Consider the following 13,048-nt stretch of genomic DNA (forward strand, 5'->3'; position numbering starts at 1 on the left):
AGACACATATTAATCAAACTGTCAAAAATTAAATACAAAGAAAACATATTAAAAGCAGCAACGGAAAAATAACACACAAGGGAATCCCTATAAGGTTAACAGCTGATCTTTCAGCAGAAACTCTGCAAGCCAGAAGGGAGTGGCAGGACATATTTAAAGTGATGAAGGAGAAAAACCTACAACCAAGATTACTCTACCCAGCAAGGATCTCATTCAGATTTGATGGAGAAATTAAAACCTTTACAGACAAGCAAAAGCTGAGAGAGTTCAGCACCACCAAACCAGCTCTACAACAACTGCTAAAGGAACTTCTCTAGGCAAGAAACACAGAGAAGGAAAAGACCTACAATAACGAACCCAAAACAATTAAGAAAATGGGAATAGGAACATACATATCAATAATTACCTTAAATGTAAATGGATTAAATGTTCCCACCAAAAGACACAGATTGGCTGAATGGATACAAAAACAAGACCCATATATTTGCTGTCTACAAGAGACCCACTTCAGACCTAGAGACACATACAGACTGAAAGTAAGGGGATGGAAAAAGATATTTCATGCAAATGGAAACCAAAAGAAAGATGGAGTAGCAATTCTCATATCAGACAAAATAGACTTTAAAATAAAGACTATTAGAAGAGACAAAGAAGGACACTACATAATGATCAAGGGATCGATCCAAGAAGATATAACAATTGCAAATATTTATGCACCCAACGTGGGAGCACCTCAATACAGAAGGCAAATACTAACAGCCATAAAAGGGGAAATCGACAGTAACACATTCATAGTAGGGGACTTTAACACCCCACTTTCACCAATGGACAGATCATCCAAAATGAAAATAAATAAGGAAACCCAAGCTTTAAATGATACATTAAACAAGATGGACTTAATTTATATTTATAGGACATTCCATCCAAAAACAACAGAATACACATTTTTCTCAAGTGCTCATGGAACATTCTCCAGGATAGATCATATCTTGGGTCACAAATCAAGCTGTGGTAAATTTAAGAAAATTGAAATTGTTTCAAGTATCTTTTCTGACCACAATGCTATGAGACTAGATATCAATTACAGGAAAAGATCTGTAAAAAATACAAACACATGGAGGCTAAACCATACACTACTTAATAACGAAGTGATCACTGAAGAAATCAAAGAGGAAATAAAAAAATACCTAGAAACAAATGACAATGGAGACACGACGACCCAAAATCTGTGGGATGCAGCAAAAGCAGTTCTAAGAGGGAAGTTTATGGCAATACAATCCTACCTTAAGAAACAGGAAACATCTCGAATAAACAACCTAACCTTGCACCTAAAGCAATTAGAAAAAGAAGAACGAAAAAACCCCAAAGTTAGCAGAAGGAAAGAAATCATAAAAATCAGATCAGAAATAAATGAAAAAGAAATGAAGGAAACGATAGCAAAGATCAATAAAACTAAAAGCTGGTTCTTTGAGAAGATAAACAAAATTGATAAACCATTAGCCAGACTCATCAAGAAAAAAAGGGAGGAGACTCAAATCAATAGAATTAGAAATGAAAAAAGAGAAGTAACAACTGACACTGCAGAAATACAAAAGATCTTGAGAGATTACTGCAAGCAACTCTATGCCAATAAAATGGACAGCCTGGAAGAAATGGACAAATTCTTAGAAAGGCACAACCTGCCAAGACTGAATCAGGAAGAAATAGAAAATATGAACAGACCAATCACAAGCGCTGAAATTGAAACTATGATTAAAAATCTTCCAACAAACAAAAGCCCAGGACCAGATGGCTTCACAGGTGAATTCTATCAAACATTTAGAGAAGAGCTAAAACCTATCCTTCTCAAACTCTTCCAAAATATAGCAGAAGGAGGAACACTCCCAAACTCATTCTACGAGGCCACTATCACCCTGATACCAAAACCAGACAAAGATGTCACAAAAAAAGAAAACCACAGGCAAATATCACTGATGAACATAGATGCAAAAATCCTCAACAAAATACTAGCAAGCAGAATCCAACAGCACATTAAAAGGATCATACAACATGATCAACTGGGGTTTATTCCAGTAATGCAAGGATTCTTCAATATATGCAAATCAATCAACGTGATACACCATATTAACAAATTGAAGGAGAAAAACCATATGATCATCTCAATAGATGCAGAGAAAGCTTTCAACAAAATTCAACACCCATTTATGATAAAAACCCTGCAGAAAGTAGGCATAGAGGGAACTTTCCTCAACATAATAAAGGCCATATATGACAAACCAACAGCACACATCATCCTCAATTGTGAAAAACTGAAAGCATTTCCACTAAGATCAGGAACAAGACAAGGTTGCCCACTCTCACCACTCTTACTCAACATAGTTTTGGAAATTTTAGCTACAGCAATCTGAGAAGAAAAGGAAATAAAAGGAATCCAAATCATTAAAGAAGTAAAACTGTCACTATTTGCAGATGACTTGATACTATACGTAGAGAATCCTAAAGATGCTACCAGAAAATTACTAGAGTTAGTCAATGAATTTTGTAAAGTAGCAGGATACAAAATTAATGCACAGAAATCTCTGGCATTCCTATATACTAATGATGAAAAATCTGAAAGTGAAATCAAGAAAACACTCCCATTTACCATTGCAACAAAAAGAATAAAATATCTAGGAATAAACCTACCTAAGGAGACAAAAGACCTGTATGCAGAAAATTATAAGACACTGATGAAAGAAATGAAAGATGATACAAATAGATGGAGAGATATACCATGTTCTTGGATTGGAAGAATCAACATTGTGAAAATGACTCTACTACCCAAAGCAATCTACAGATTCAATGCAATCCCTATCAAACTACCACTGGCATTTTTCACAGAACTAGAACAAAAAAATTCACAATTTGTATGGAAACACAAAAGACCCCGAACAGCCAAAGCAATCTTGAGAACGAAAAACGGAGCTGGAGGAATCAGGCTCCCTGACTTCAGACTATACTACAAAGCTACAGTAATCAAGACAGTATGGTACTGGCACAAAAACAGAAAGATAGATCAATGGAACAGGATAGAAAGCCCAGAGATAAACCCACGCACATATGGTCACCTTATCTTTGATAAAGGAGGCAGGAATGTACAGTTGAGAAAGGAGAGCCTCTTCAATAAGTGGTGCTGGGAAAACTGGACAGGTTCATGTACAAGTCTGAGATTAGATCACTCCCTAACACCATACACAAAAATAAGCTCAAAATGGATTAAAGACCTAAATGTAAGGCCAGAAACTATCAAACTCTTAGAGGAAAACATAGGCAGGACACTCTATGACATAAATCACAGCAAGATCCTTTTTGACCCACCACCTAGAGAAATGGAAATAAAAACAAAAATAAATAAATGGGACCTAATGAAACTGAAAACCTTTTGCACAGCAAAGGAAACCATAAACAAGACCAGAAGACAACCCTCAGAATGGGAGAAAATATTTGCAAATGAACAACTGACAAAGGATTAATCTCCAAAATTTACAAGCAGCTCATGCAGCTCAGTAACAAGAAACCAAACAACCCAATCCCAAAATGGGCAGAAGACCTAAATAGACATTTCTCCAAAGAAGATATACAGATTGCCAACAAACACATGAAAGAATGCTCAACATCATTAATCATTAGAGAAATGCAAATCAAAACTACAATGAGATATCATCTCACACCAGTCAGAATGGCCATCATCAAAAAATCTAGAAACAGTGAATGCCGGAGAGGGTGTGGAGAAAAGGGAACCCTCTTGCACTGCTGGTGGGAATGTGAATTGGTACAGCCACTATGGAGAACAGTATGAGGTTCCTTAAAAAACTACAAATAGAACTACCAATAGACCCAGCAATCCCACTACAGGGCATATACCCTGAGAAAACCATAATTCAAAAAGAGTCATGTACCAAAATATTCATTGCAGCTCTATTTACAATAGCCCGGAGATGGAAACAACCTAAGTGTCCATCATCGGATGAATGGATAAAGAAGACGTGGCACATATATACAATGGAATATTACTCAGCCATAAAAAGAAACAAAATTGAGCTATTTGTAATGAGGTGGATAGACCTAGAGTCTGTCATACAGAGTGAAGTAAGTCAGAAAGAGAGAGACAAAGACCGTATGCTAACACATATATATGGAATTTAAGAAAAAAAAATGTCATGAAGAGCCTAGGGGTAAGACAGGAATAAAGACACAGACCTACTAGAGAATGGACTTGAGGATATGGGGAGGGGGAAGGGTAAGCTGTGACAAAGCGAGAGAGAGGCATGGACGTATATACACTAACAAACGTAAGGTAGATAGCTAGTGGGAAGCAGCCGCATACCACAGGGAGATCAGCTCGGTGCTTTGTGACCGCCTGGAGGGGTGGGATTGGGAGGGTGGGAGGGAGGGAGACGCAAGAGGGAAGAGATATGGGAACATATGTATAGTATATAACTGATTCATTTTGTTGTAAAGCAGAAACTAACACACCATTGTAAAGCAATTATACTCCAATAAAGATGTTAAAAAAAAAGAAAGAAATATATACTTGGTCTTCCTCACCATTACTGGCACAGAGCTTCTAAAACCCTCGGAATTTCCTAAGTGATAAGAGAGATTAAGTGTCTTTTCTTATTCACAACAAGCCCGTTTGAAGCACATCTGAGTTTATGTTAATGAGGTGCCTTCTGGAAAGCCCCTAAGGATGGGGCTGGTTGCCGGGGGAACCAGCCTTGTGATTAGAGGGTAGAACTTGAATCTATCACCAGTGACCAATGATTTAATCATTCATGGCTAAGGAATGAAACTTCCACAGTGACCCAAAAGGATTGGTTTAGAGCGCTGCCCAGGTGAACACGTGGAGGTACTGGGAAAATGGTATGTATGCCTGGAGAGGGCATGAGCTCTCCATTTCTTCCCACAGACCTTGCCCAGTGCATCTTGTCCATCTAGATATTCCTGAGTTGTAAGTTGTAAAACTGATAATAGTAAGTACAGTTGACCCTTGCACCATTTGAGGGTTAGGGGCACCGACCCTCTAAGCAATTGAAAATCTGCTCCGTGCAGGCAGTTCCTCCGTATCCAAGGTTTCATATCTCGGATACAACCAATGGCGGATGGTGTAGTATGGTCGTATTTATTATTGAAAAAATCTGCGTATAAGTGTACACTCGCAGTTCAAGCCTGTGTTGTTCAAGGGTCAACTGTAAACTCTTTTCCTGAGTTCTGTAAGCCACTCTAGCAAATTAATAAACCCGAGTAGGGGGTCGTGGGAACTTCCGATTTATAGCCTGTCGGTCAGAAGCACAAGTAACAACCTGGATTTTTGTTTAGCCCCTGACATGGGGACAATCTTGTGGGACTGAGCCCGTAACCTGTTGGATCTGACACTGTCTACCTGAAGATAGTGATAGAATTGAGTTAAATTGTAGGACACCCAGCTGGGGTCGCAGAATTGCTTGGTGTGGGAAAACCCCACACATATTTGGTGGCTAGTACCGAGAGTAGTGAGTGTGTAAAGGAAAACAAGTGTTTTTCCATATACCTCCAATCCCTTTAACAATTTGTGAGTACCATTCTGCTGGCTGTCGTGTCTGTTTGCTTCTACAGGCCTGCATCTGTGTCTCTAATGCTCTTGGAAGCCTGTTTTGTGGTTAGTGCTTTGCTTGCACACGCAGAGAGCTGGCATTGCCTGTGAGTTTACAGTCATCCTTACACAATCCCTTTCCTCCCCACCTGCAAGCCGCTGACGGTCTTTGCCCAGTGACTGACTGCTGTGGGAGTAGGAAAATGTAGTTTCTTTGCCTCAAGTTGGGACAAGCTCTGAGGCAGAATTTACATTCAGTGTTCCCCTGTTGCATCACGCTGAAGCACCCCTCCACAAGATGTTGCCAGAAAGTACGCATCTGTTTAGCTTCTTCCCCTTTCCCGTCCCACTTTCTCCATTCTCTTATTAGTTCGTCCTGGGAGCACTTCCTTAAGTTAACTGAATGTACATTTCAGCAACTGCTCCAGGGGAACCCAACCCAAGACAAAGAGGTTACTTATTCCTTATTCCCCTAGTTTGCAGGTGGAGGGACATATCTATTGAAGTAACACTCCAGGCTTCTCTGTGCCCCTCACTTACTTCTCCCCATGGGACTAGGAATTTGGCATATGTTGGTAGATCAGATGCTCTGTGAACCCTCAGACAGTGGTGCTGACTGAGGCCTGTGGGCCGATAAAGGCAAATCCATACTTGGCATGTGTGTCAAAATGAACAGTTGACCTTTTCAAAGGGAAGGGGTCAAATGTAATCATTTTGACAGCAAGAGACTGATTGATATCCTCAAGAGATGGTGCCACACTGGGGACTTGGTGTTGGTCTCTGTTGCTGGAAGGTTAGACATTTGGCCATGTCAATGTGTACATCGGCAAAGCCCTTGCTGATGGGCCCATGCATAGCCACCATCACTGCCACTGTGCCTACCCCATTGTTCAAGGACTGGGTGGCAGAGGACAGACTGGCTGATATCAACTGGCCAAGTCATCCTGTCTCCTTGGTCATTTAGTGCTTCTTCTGCAGTGGATGCTCTCTGGTGGGTGTTAACGTGAAAAGACAAAGACCTTCACTTTGTGCCCATTCCCATAAGTCCACCCACATGCCTCTTCCTCAGACCTCCTTGACCCCAATCTTTCCATCTTTCCCATCCAAGTCCCTGACCAACAAACCAAGCCATTCACTATTGCCCGTGAACCAATATGTATTATAATTTCAGGCCACTTCTTCCACACAAAGTGGATGCCCAAGTGTACAACCAAAAGCTCTCCCCACTGTCTTTCAGGGACATCCTTGAGTGGGGCGGTAGGGAAGCAGCTGCATATTTTCAGCTTGTACCCAAACACTGAGCCTACCCATCCGGAACCAAGTTTGAGCTCTTTCCTTGTATGTCAGCTGGTCGTAAGTGATGCTCCCTTTCATGTGCCTGTAGGTGGGATTTGAGGGAGAGGCCCCAGTGCAATAGTGGTGGGTGACGTAAGTGTCTAGACCACCTGTTCCTACAGCTTCCTGTGTCCTCTGACTGAGCCTAGTCCTGCTGGATGTACCATGTTGTCTTAGAATGGATTGCTGCTGGGTCTGCCCAACCTTGTGACTGGGTAGATCTGACAGAATCCAGCTCATGATGGGCATTTCTGGGAACATGGTCACTTGATGTCCCAAATTCAGGTGTTCAATCTCTTCTAGGGCCCAGTAGCATGCCAGGAGCTCCTTTTCAAATCATGGAACTTTCTGGATCATATGACCCAAGTGGTAGGATTGTGTTTACTACAGCTTGGACTTGCTACAGAGCTCTTTCTTGCTCTGGGGTCCATTCAAAACTTCTAAGTCATTCAATAAATGGACCAGTGCAGTATTCCCAAGTGCAGAATGTTGCTTCCGAACCCAAAGGGGCCCAACTTTGTAGCCTTTCTTAGAGGTAGGAGGTTCAAAGTGCAACAATTTGTCCATCAGTTTGGAGCAAATGTCCCAGCATTCCCCAGACATTACATCTCTAAAAACTTCACTCATATGGCTGGCCCCTGAATCTTTTTAGGGTTTATCTCTGATTCTCTAGAGTGTGTGTCTTATCAGGGCATCCACGGTACTTTTGCTTCTTGCTCATCAGATCCAATTAACATGACACCATCAGTATAGTGGACCAATATGATGTTCTATGAAGTATCCAGATGGTTAAGTTTCCTTTGTGCTATATTATGAAAGAGGGCAGGAGAAATAACAAGCCCTGGGATAAGACTGTGAATATATATTGGTATCTGTCCTACATGAATGGAACCTGTTTTTGATTTCCCTTCCTGATGTGTGTGAAAGAATATATTTGCCCAAATCTGTGACCACCTACTACCTACCAGAGGCTGTGTTAATCTGCTCTAGTAAAGATACCACATCCAGCTCAGTAAATGTAATTGGGACTATTACTGGGCAGGTGCCAGACTGATGAAATGGGCATATGATGGGGATCATGACTCTTGCATCATTTAATGTTTTGGTAGTGACACTAATCTTTGCACCCTGACTAGGATGTGATTTTTTTTAAAAAAAATTACCATTTTGGCCACTGGAGGGTTTTTTGGGGGGAGGAGTTTCAGGGTCTTCCATAGGGCCTTTCCTATTACAATACCTCTTACTTTATAGATCAAGGAACTGATGTAAGATTTCTACTAACTGCTAATATATTCATTGCAATTATTCATCTGGGAGCCATGGAGATGACTGCTGGATTTACAGAGACAGATCTGAGCCAGTACTCTTTATCTCCTTATTATTACCTGACCCTCATAAACCCCCATCTAACAGGGCAACCACAGTAGCACTTTGGGTTCCTGGGTATTAGTGTCTACTTATTTCCTGGTTCCAATTGACCTCAAAAGTATATTCCACTTTCTCCAGCTGAGTAAATGGTCGTAGATCCTTTTGGAGACAGACTGGGGAAATCACTACCGGGTACACTTGCCATGTTGTTGTAGGGTCCTTCTTCATGGGAACATGGCCTCACCTTCGTTTTATGGGTTTTGGGGTCTGAGAACTGTCTTAGTTCTGGAAATTGGGAATGGAGTTGTGACTTTCCACTGGGGCAGTTGACCTCTGTCCTAGCCCGTTTGACCTGCTGTAAAAACACCAGAGACTGGGTGACTTATAAAGCATAAACATTTTATTTCTCACAGTTCTGGAGGCTGGGAACTCCAAGATCAAGGAGATGGCAGATTTGTTGCCTGGTGAAAACCCACTTCCTGGTTCACAGCCGACTTTTTGTTGTAACTTCAAATGGCAGAAGGGGTGAGGGATCTCTATGGGGTCTCTTTTGTAAGGACACTAATCCCATTCATGAGGGCTCCACCCTCAGGACCTAATCATCTCCCTAAGGCCCCACCTCCTAATACCCTCACATTGGGGATTAGGGTTCAACATATGAATTTTTAAAAATTAATTAATTTATTTATTTTTGGCTGTGTTGGGTCTTTGTTGCTGTGCGGGCTTTCTCTAGTTGCGGCAAGCGGGGGCTACTTTTTGTTGTGGTGCATAGGCTTCTCATTGCGGTGGCTTCTCTTGTTGCGGAGCACGGGCTCTAGGCATGCGGGCTTCAGTAGTTGTGGCATGTGGGCTCAGTAGTTGTGGCTCGTGGGCTCTAGAGTGCAGGCTCAGTAGTTGTGGCACATGGGCTTAGTTGCTCCACCACATGTGGGATCTTCCCAGACCAGGGCTTGAACCCGTGTCCCCTGTATTGGCAGGCGGATTCTTAACCACTGTGCCACCAGGGAAGTCCCTCAACATATGAATTTTGACAGGGACACAAACATTCAGTCTATAGCAACCTCAGACTTCTGCTTACTTTTAATCTTTTTAAATATACATATATATGTGTATATATATATCTTTTAAAATATATATATATCTTTATATATATATATATATATACACACACAGAGAGAGAGAGAGAGTGAGAGAGGTAGAAGCACATAATACCCTTTTCTTCTATCTTGCCCCTAAGAACACAGTGTTCTGTGAATCATCTCATTTGAGATGTGTGGGTCAGGCATACTTTGATGAGATTCTAACCTTGCTGCCCATTACAGTAATTATACCCGCCTTGCTTCTGATGCTTAAGTGCTACCACCTGACCTCACATATTCCAGACTCTTAACACCTCTATTGCTACTAGGGAGTCCAGTTCTGTAATAGCATCTTCTACCATAAGCCCTGGCTCACATCCCTCCCCTCCCCCTCCCGTTTCCCTCTTTCTTCCCTTCCTTCCTTCCTTCCTTCCTTTCTCTTTCTGTTCCTCTAGTGAATGAATCTAAGTTTTTACTTGCTTTTGCTTATGAAGGAGTCCAGTATTTATGGCAAAGAGTTCCTCAAGGGTTTTGAGACTCCCCTTCTGTTTTTCCTAGTCATTTACAGGAAACCAGAGAAACTTGTTCCACTAGAGGGATTTATAATTTTCAAAATGTAGATGGTTTGCTGCTAGTCTCAGAAACCAAGGAGCAATGTAAAACTAATTGATACTTTGGCTTTGGTACAATTCTTTGCTTCACAAGGACATAAGGCTTCACTAGACAAATTGCAGTATTGCTGATCTGAGGTAAAACAGGACATCTGTTGTCAGCTGTAGGCCACAGAGTGTGACAGTCTAGGAGGCAGCCCATTTTGCAGATCTAATAGTCACTAAAAAAACTTAGATAATTTTGAGACTGGTACAAAAAAGTTGTAGACAATGGATTCCAGTTTTTGCAGAGGGGATTAAACCTCTGATGAAGCAATTGCCTGATACTCCTGCTTTGTTCTTTTCCCTCAGGATTGCTTTGGCAATTCTGGGTCTTTATGGTTCCATATAAATTTTAGGATTATTTGTTCTAGTTCTGTGAAAAATGCCATGGGTAAATTGATAGGGATTGCATTAAACCTGTAGATTGCTTTGGGTAGTGTGCCCATTTTAACAGTATTAATTCTTCCAACCCAAGAACATGGAAGATCTTTCCATTTCTTTACATCATCTTCAGTTTCTAAAAGGAAAACTCTTAATTAAAATTTTTTTTAAATTAATTTATTTGGTTGTGCCAGGTCCTAGTTGTGGCACACGGGCTCCTTAGTTGTGGCACATGAACTCTTAGTTGTGGCATGCATGTGGGATCTAGTTCCCTGACCAGGGATTGAACCCAGGCCCTCTGCATTGGGAGCATCTAGTCTTAACCACTGGACCACCAGGGAAGTCCCTTAATGAAAAATTTAAATGATCAGGTTCCTGAGTTAAGCTGCTCCCTAGGCTTAGAATGGGAAAGAACTCATAAAGAACTACAAAGTAATAGTCAATAGTTAATCATTTGAAAGCATAAGAAATAAAGTCTTCATAACAATTTGTAAAATTAATGTATGAGTAAAAAGTGTGTTTTTTTGTGTAAATCAAGAATCCGATTTAGGGACTTCCCTGGTTGCACAGTGGTTAAGAATCTGCCTGCCAATGCAGGGGACACAGGTTCGAGCTCTGGTCCGGGAAGATCCCACATGCTATGGAGCAACTAAGTCCACGAGCTGCAGCTACTGAGCCCACATGCCACAACTACTGAAGCCCATGTGCCTAGAGCCCATGCTCTGCAACAAGAGTAGCCACCGCAATGAAAGCCCGCACACCGCAATGAAGAGTAGCCCCCTGCTCACCACAACTAGAGAAAGTCTGCGTGCAGCAAACAAAGACCCAATGCAGCAAAAAAAAAAAAAATCTGATTTAACTCTTCACTATAGGTATGATGTATTCAAAGATTATTTCCTGGGAATTCCCTGGTTGCCCAGTGGTTAGGACTCCTTGCTTTCACTCCTGAGGGCCTGGGTTCAATCCCTGGTTGGGGAGCTAAGATCCTGCAAGCCTCGTGGTGCAGCCAAAAAAAAAAACATGTATGTAATGGGTTGTATCTGCCTGGCCATACAAAATGGTGAGATTGCTTTCAGTCTTTGCGATCTCTTAATAGATTACCTGTGATCCACACCACATTCTCGTTTAATGCTTATTCAGTAACGAAAATGGTTTTCTTTCTCTACTACCATTGTGGAAGGGATTTCTGAGTTTGGAGAGATTTTGTTTTTAATCCTATTTCTCCAACTTAGGCAAAATTATGCCCTCCTCACCAAGATGCCCATGTGCTAATCCCTGAAATTTGTGAATGTTACCTTACTTGGCAAAAGGTACTTTGCAGATGGGATTAAGGGTATGAACATTGAGATGGGGAGATTAGCCTGGATTATCCAGGTGAGCCCAATCTAATCACATGGTTCTTAAACAATGGAAGAGGGAGGCATACAAGTGGGTCAGAGAGGTGATATAAAGACAGTTGTTGCTAGCTTTCAAGACAGAGAAGGGGGCCAAAAGCCAGGGAATGGTGTTCAGGCTCTTATAACAAAATGCCATGGATTGGGTAGTTTAAGAACAACAGAAATTTATTTCTCACAGTTCTGGAGGCTGGAAAGTCCAAGATCAAGTTGCCAGCATGGTTGGGTGAAGACCCTCTTCCTGGTTCATAGCTGCCGCCTTCACACTGTCTTCACATGGTGGAAGGGACTAGGAGCCTCCTTTATAATCCTGGGAATTCCCTGGCGGTCCAGTGCTTAGGACTCGGCGCTTTCACTGCCATGGCCTGGGTTCAAACCCTGGTTGGGGAGCTAAGATCCCACAAGCCTTGCAGTGCAACCAACCAACCAACCAAACAAACAAACAAAAAATGACACACTAATCCCATTTATGAGGGGTGAAGTCTCATGAACTAAGTACCTCCCAAAAGCCTGATCTCCTAATACCATCATCCTTGGAGGGTTAGGATTTCAACAGATGAATTTTGGGGGTTGGACACAGACATTCAGACAATAGCAGTTGGTGACCTCTAAAAGCTGGAAAAGGCAAGGAAATGGATTTTCCCCTAGCACGTAGAAAGGAGCACAGCCTTACTGACACCTTGATTTTAGTCCAGTGAGACTCATGTTGAACTTCTGACGTACAGAACTGTAAGACAGCAAATTTGTGTTGTTTGAAGCCATTAAATTGTAACAATAAAAAACTAAGGCTTCCAGTCTGAGGCAGTTGCTGTTGTGAAGCCGACTACGGCAACTCAGGAAGCCATACTGGGAAGCCAGTCGGAGGAGAGCAATGCTTTGGACCGGCCATCAGCTTATGATGTAAGGGATTACATGTTGCAGAGACCGAGCCAGGAGGCCAACAGTGAGGCTTTTAGTTCTGAGGAACCCCTTCCTATTCCTTCCTCTTCTGATGTGGATCCAGCTGTGTGGCTGACAGGGTCTTGGTGCTCGGCCGGGTGTCAGGCCAGCGCCTCTGAGGTGGGAGAGCCGAGTTCAGGACATTGGACCACCAGAAACCTCCTGGCTCCATGTAATATCAGTCAGGGAAAGCTCTCCCAGAGATCTCCATCTCAACAGCAAGACCTAGCTCCTCTCAACAACAAGCAAGCTACAGTGCAGGACACCCCATGCCAAACAACTAGCAAG

Source organism: Pseudorca crassidens, chromosome X, assembly GCF_039906515.1.
Source record: "Pseudorca crassidens isolate mPseCra1 chromosome X, mPseCra1.hap1, whole genome shotgun sequence".
In the NCBI taxonomy this organism is placed as follows: domain Eukaryota; kingdom Metazoa; phylum Chordata; class Mammalia; order Artiodactyla; family Delphinidae; genus Pseudorca; species Pseudorca crassidens.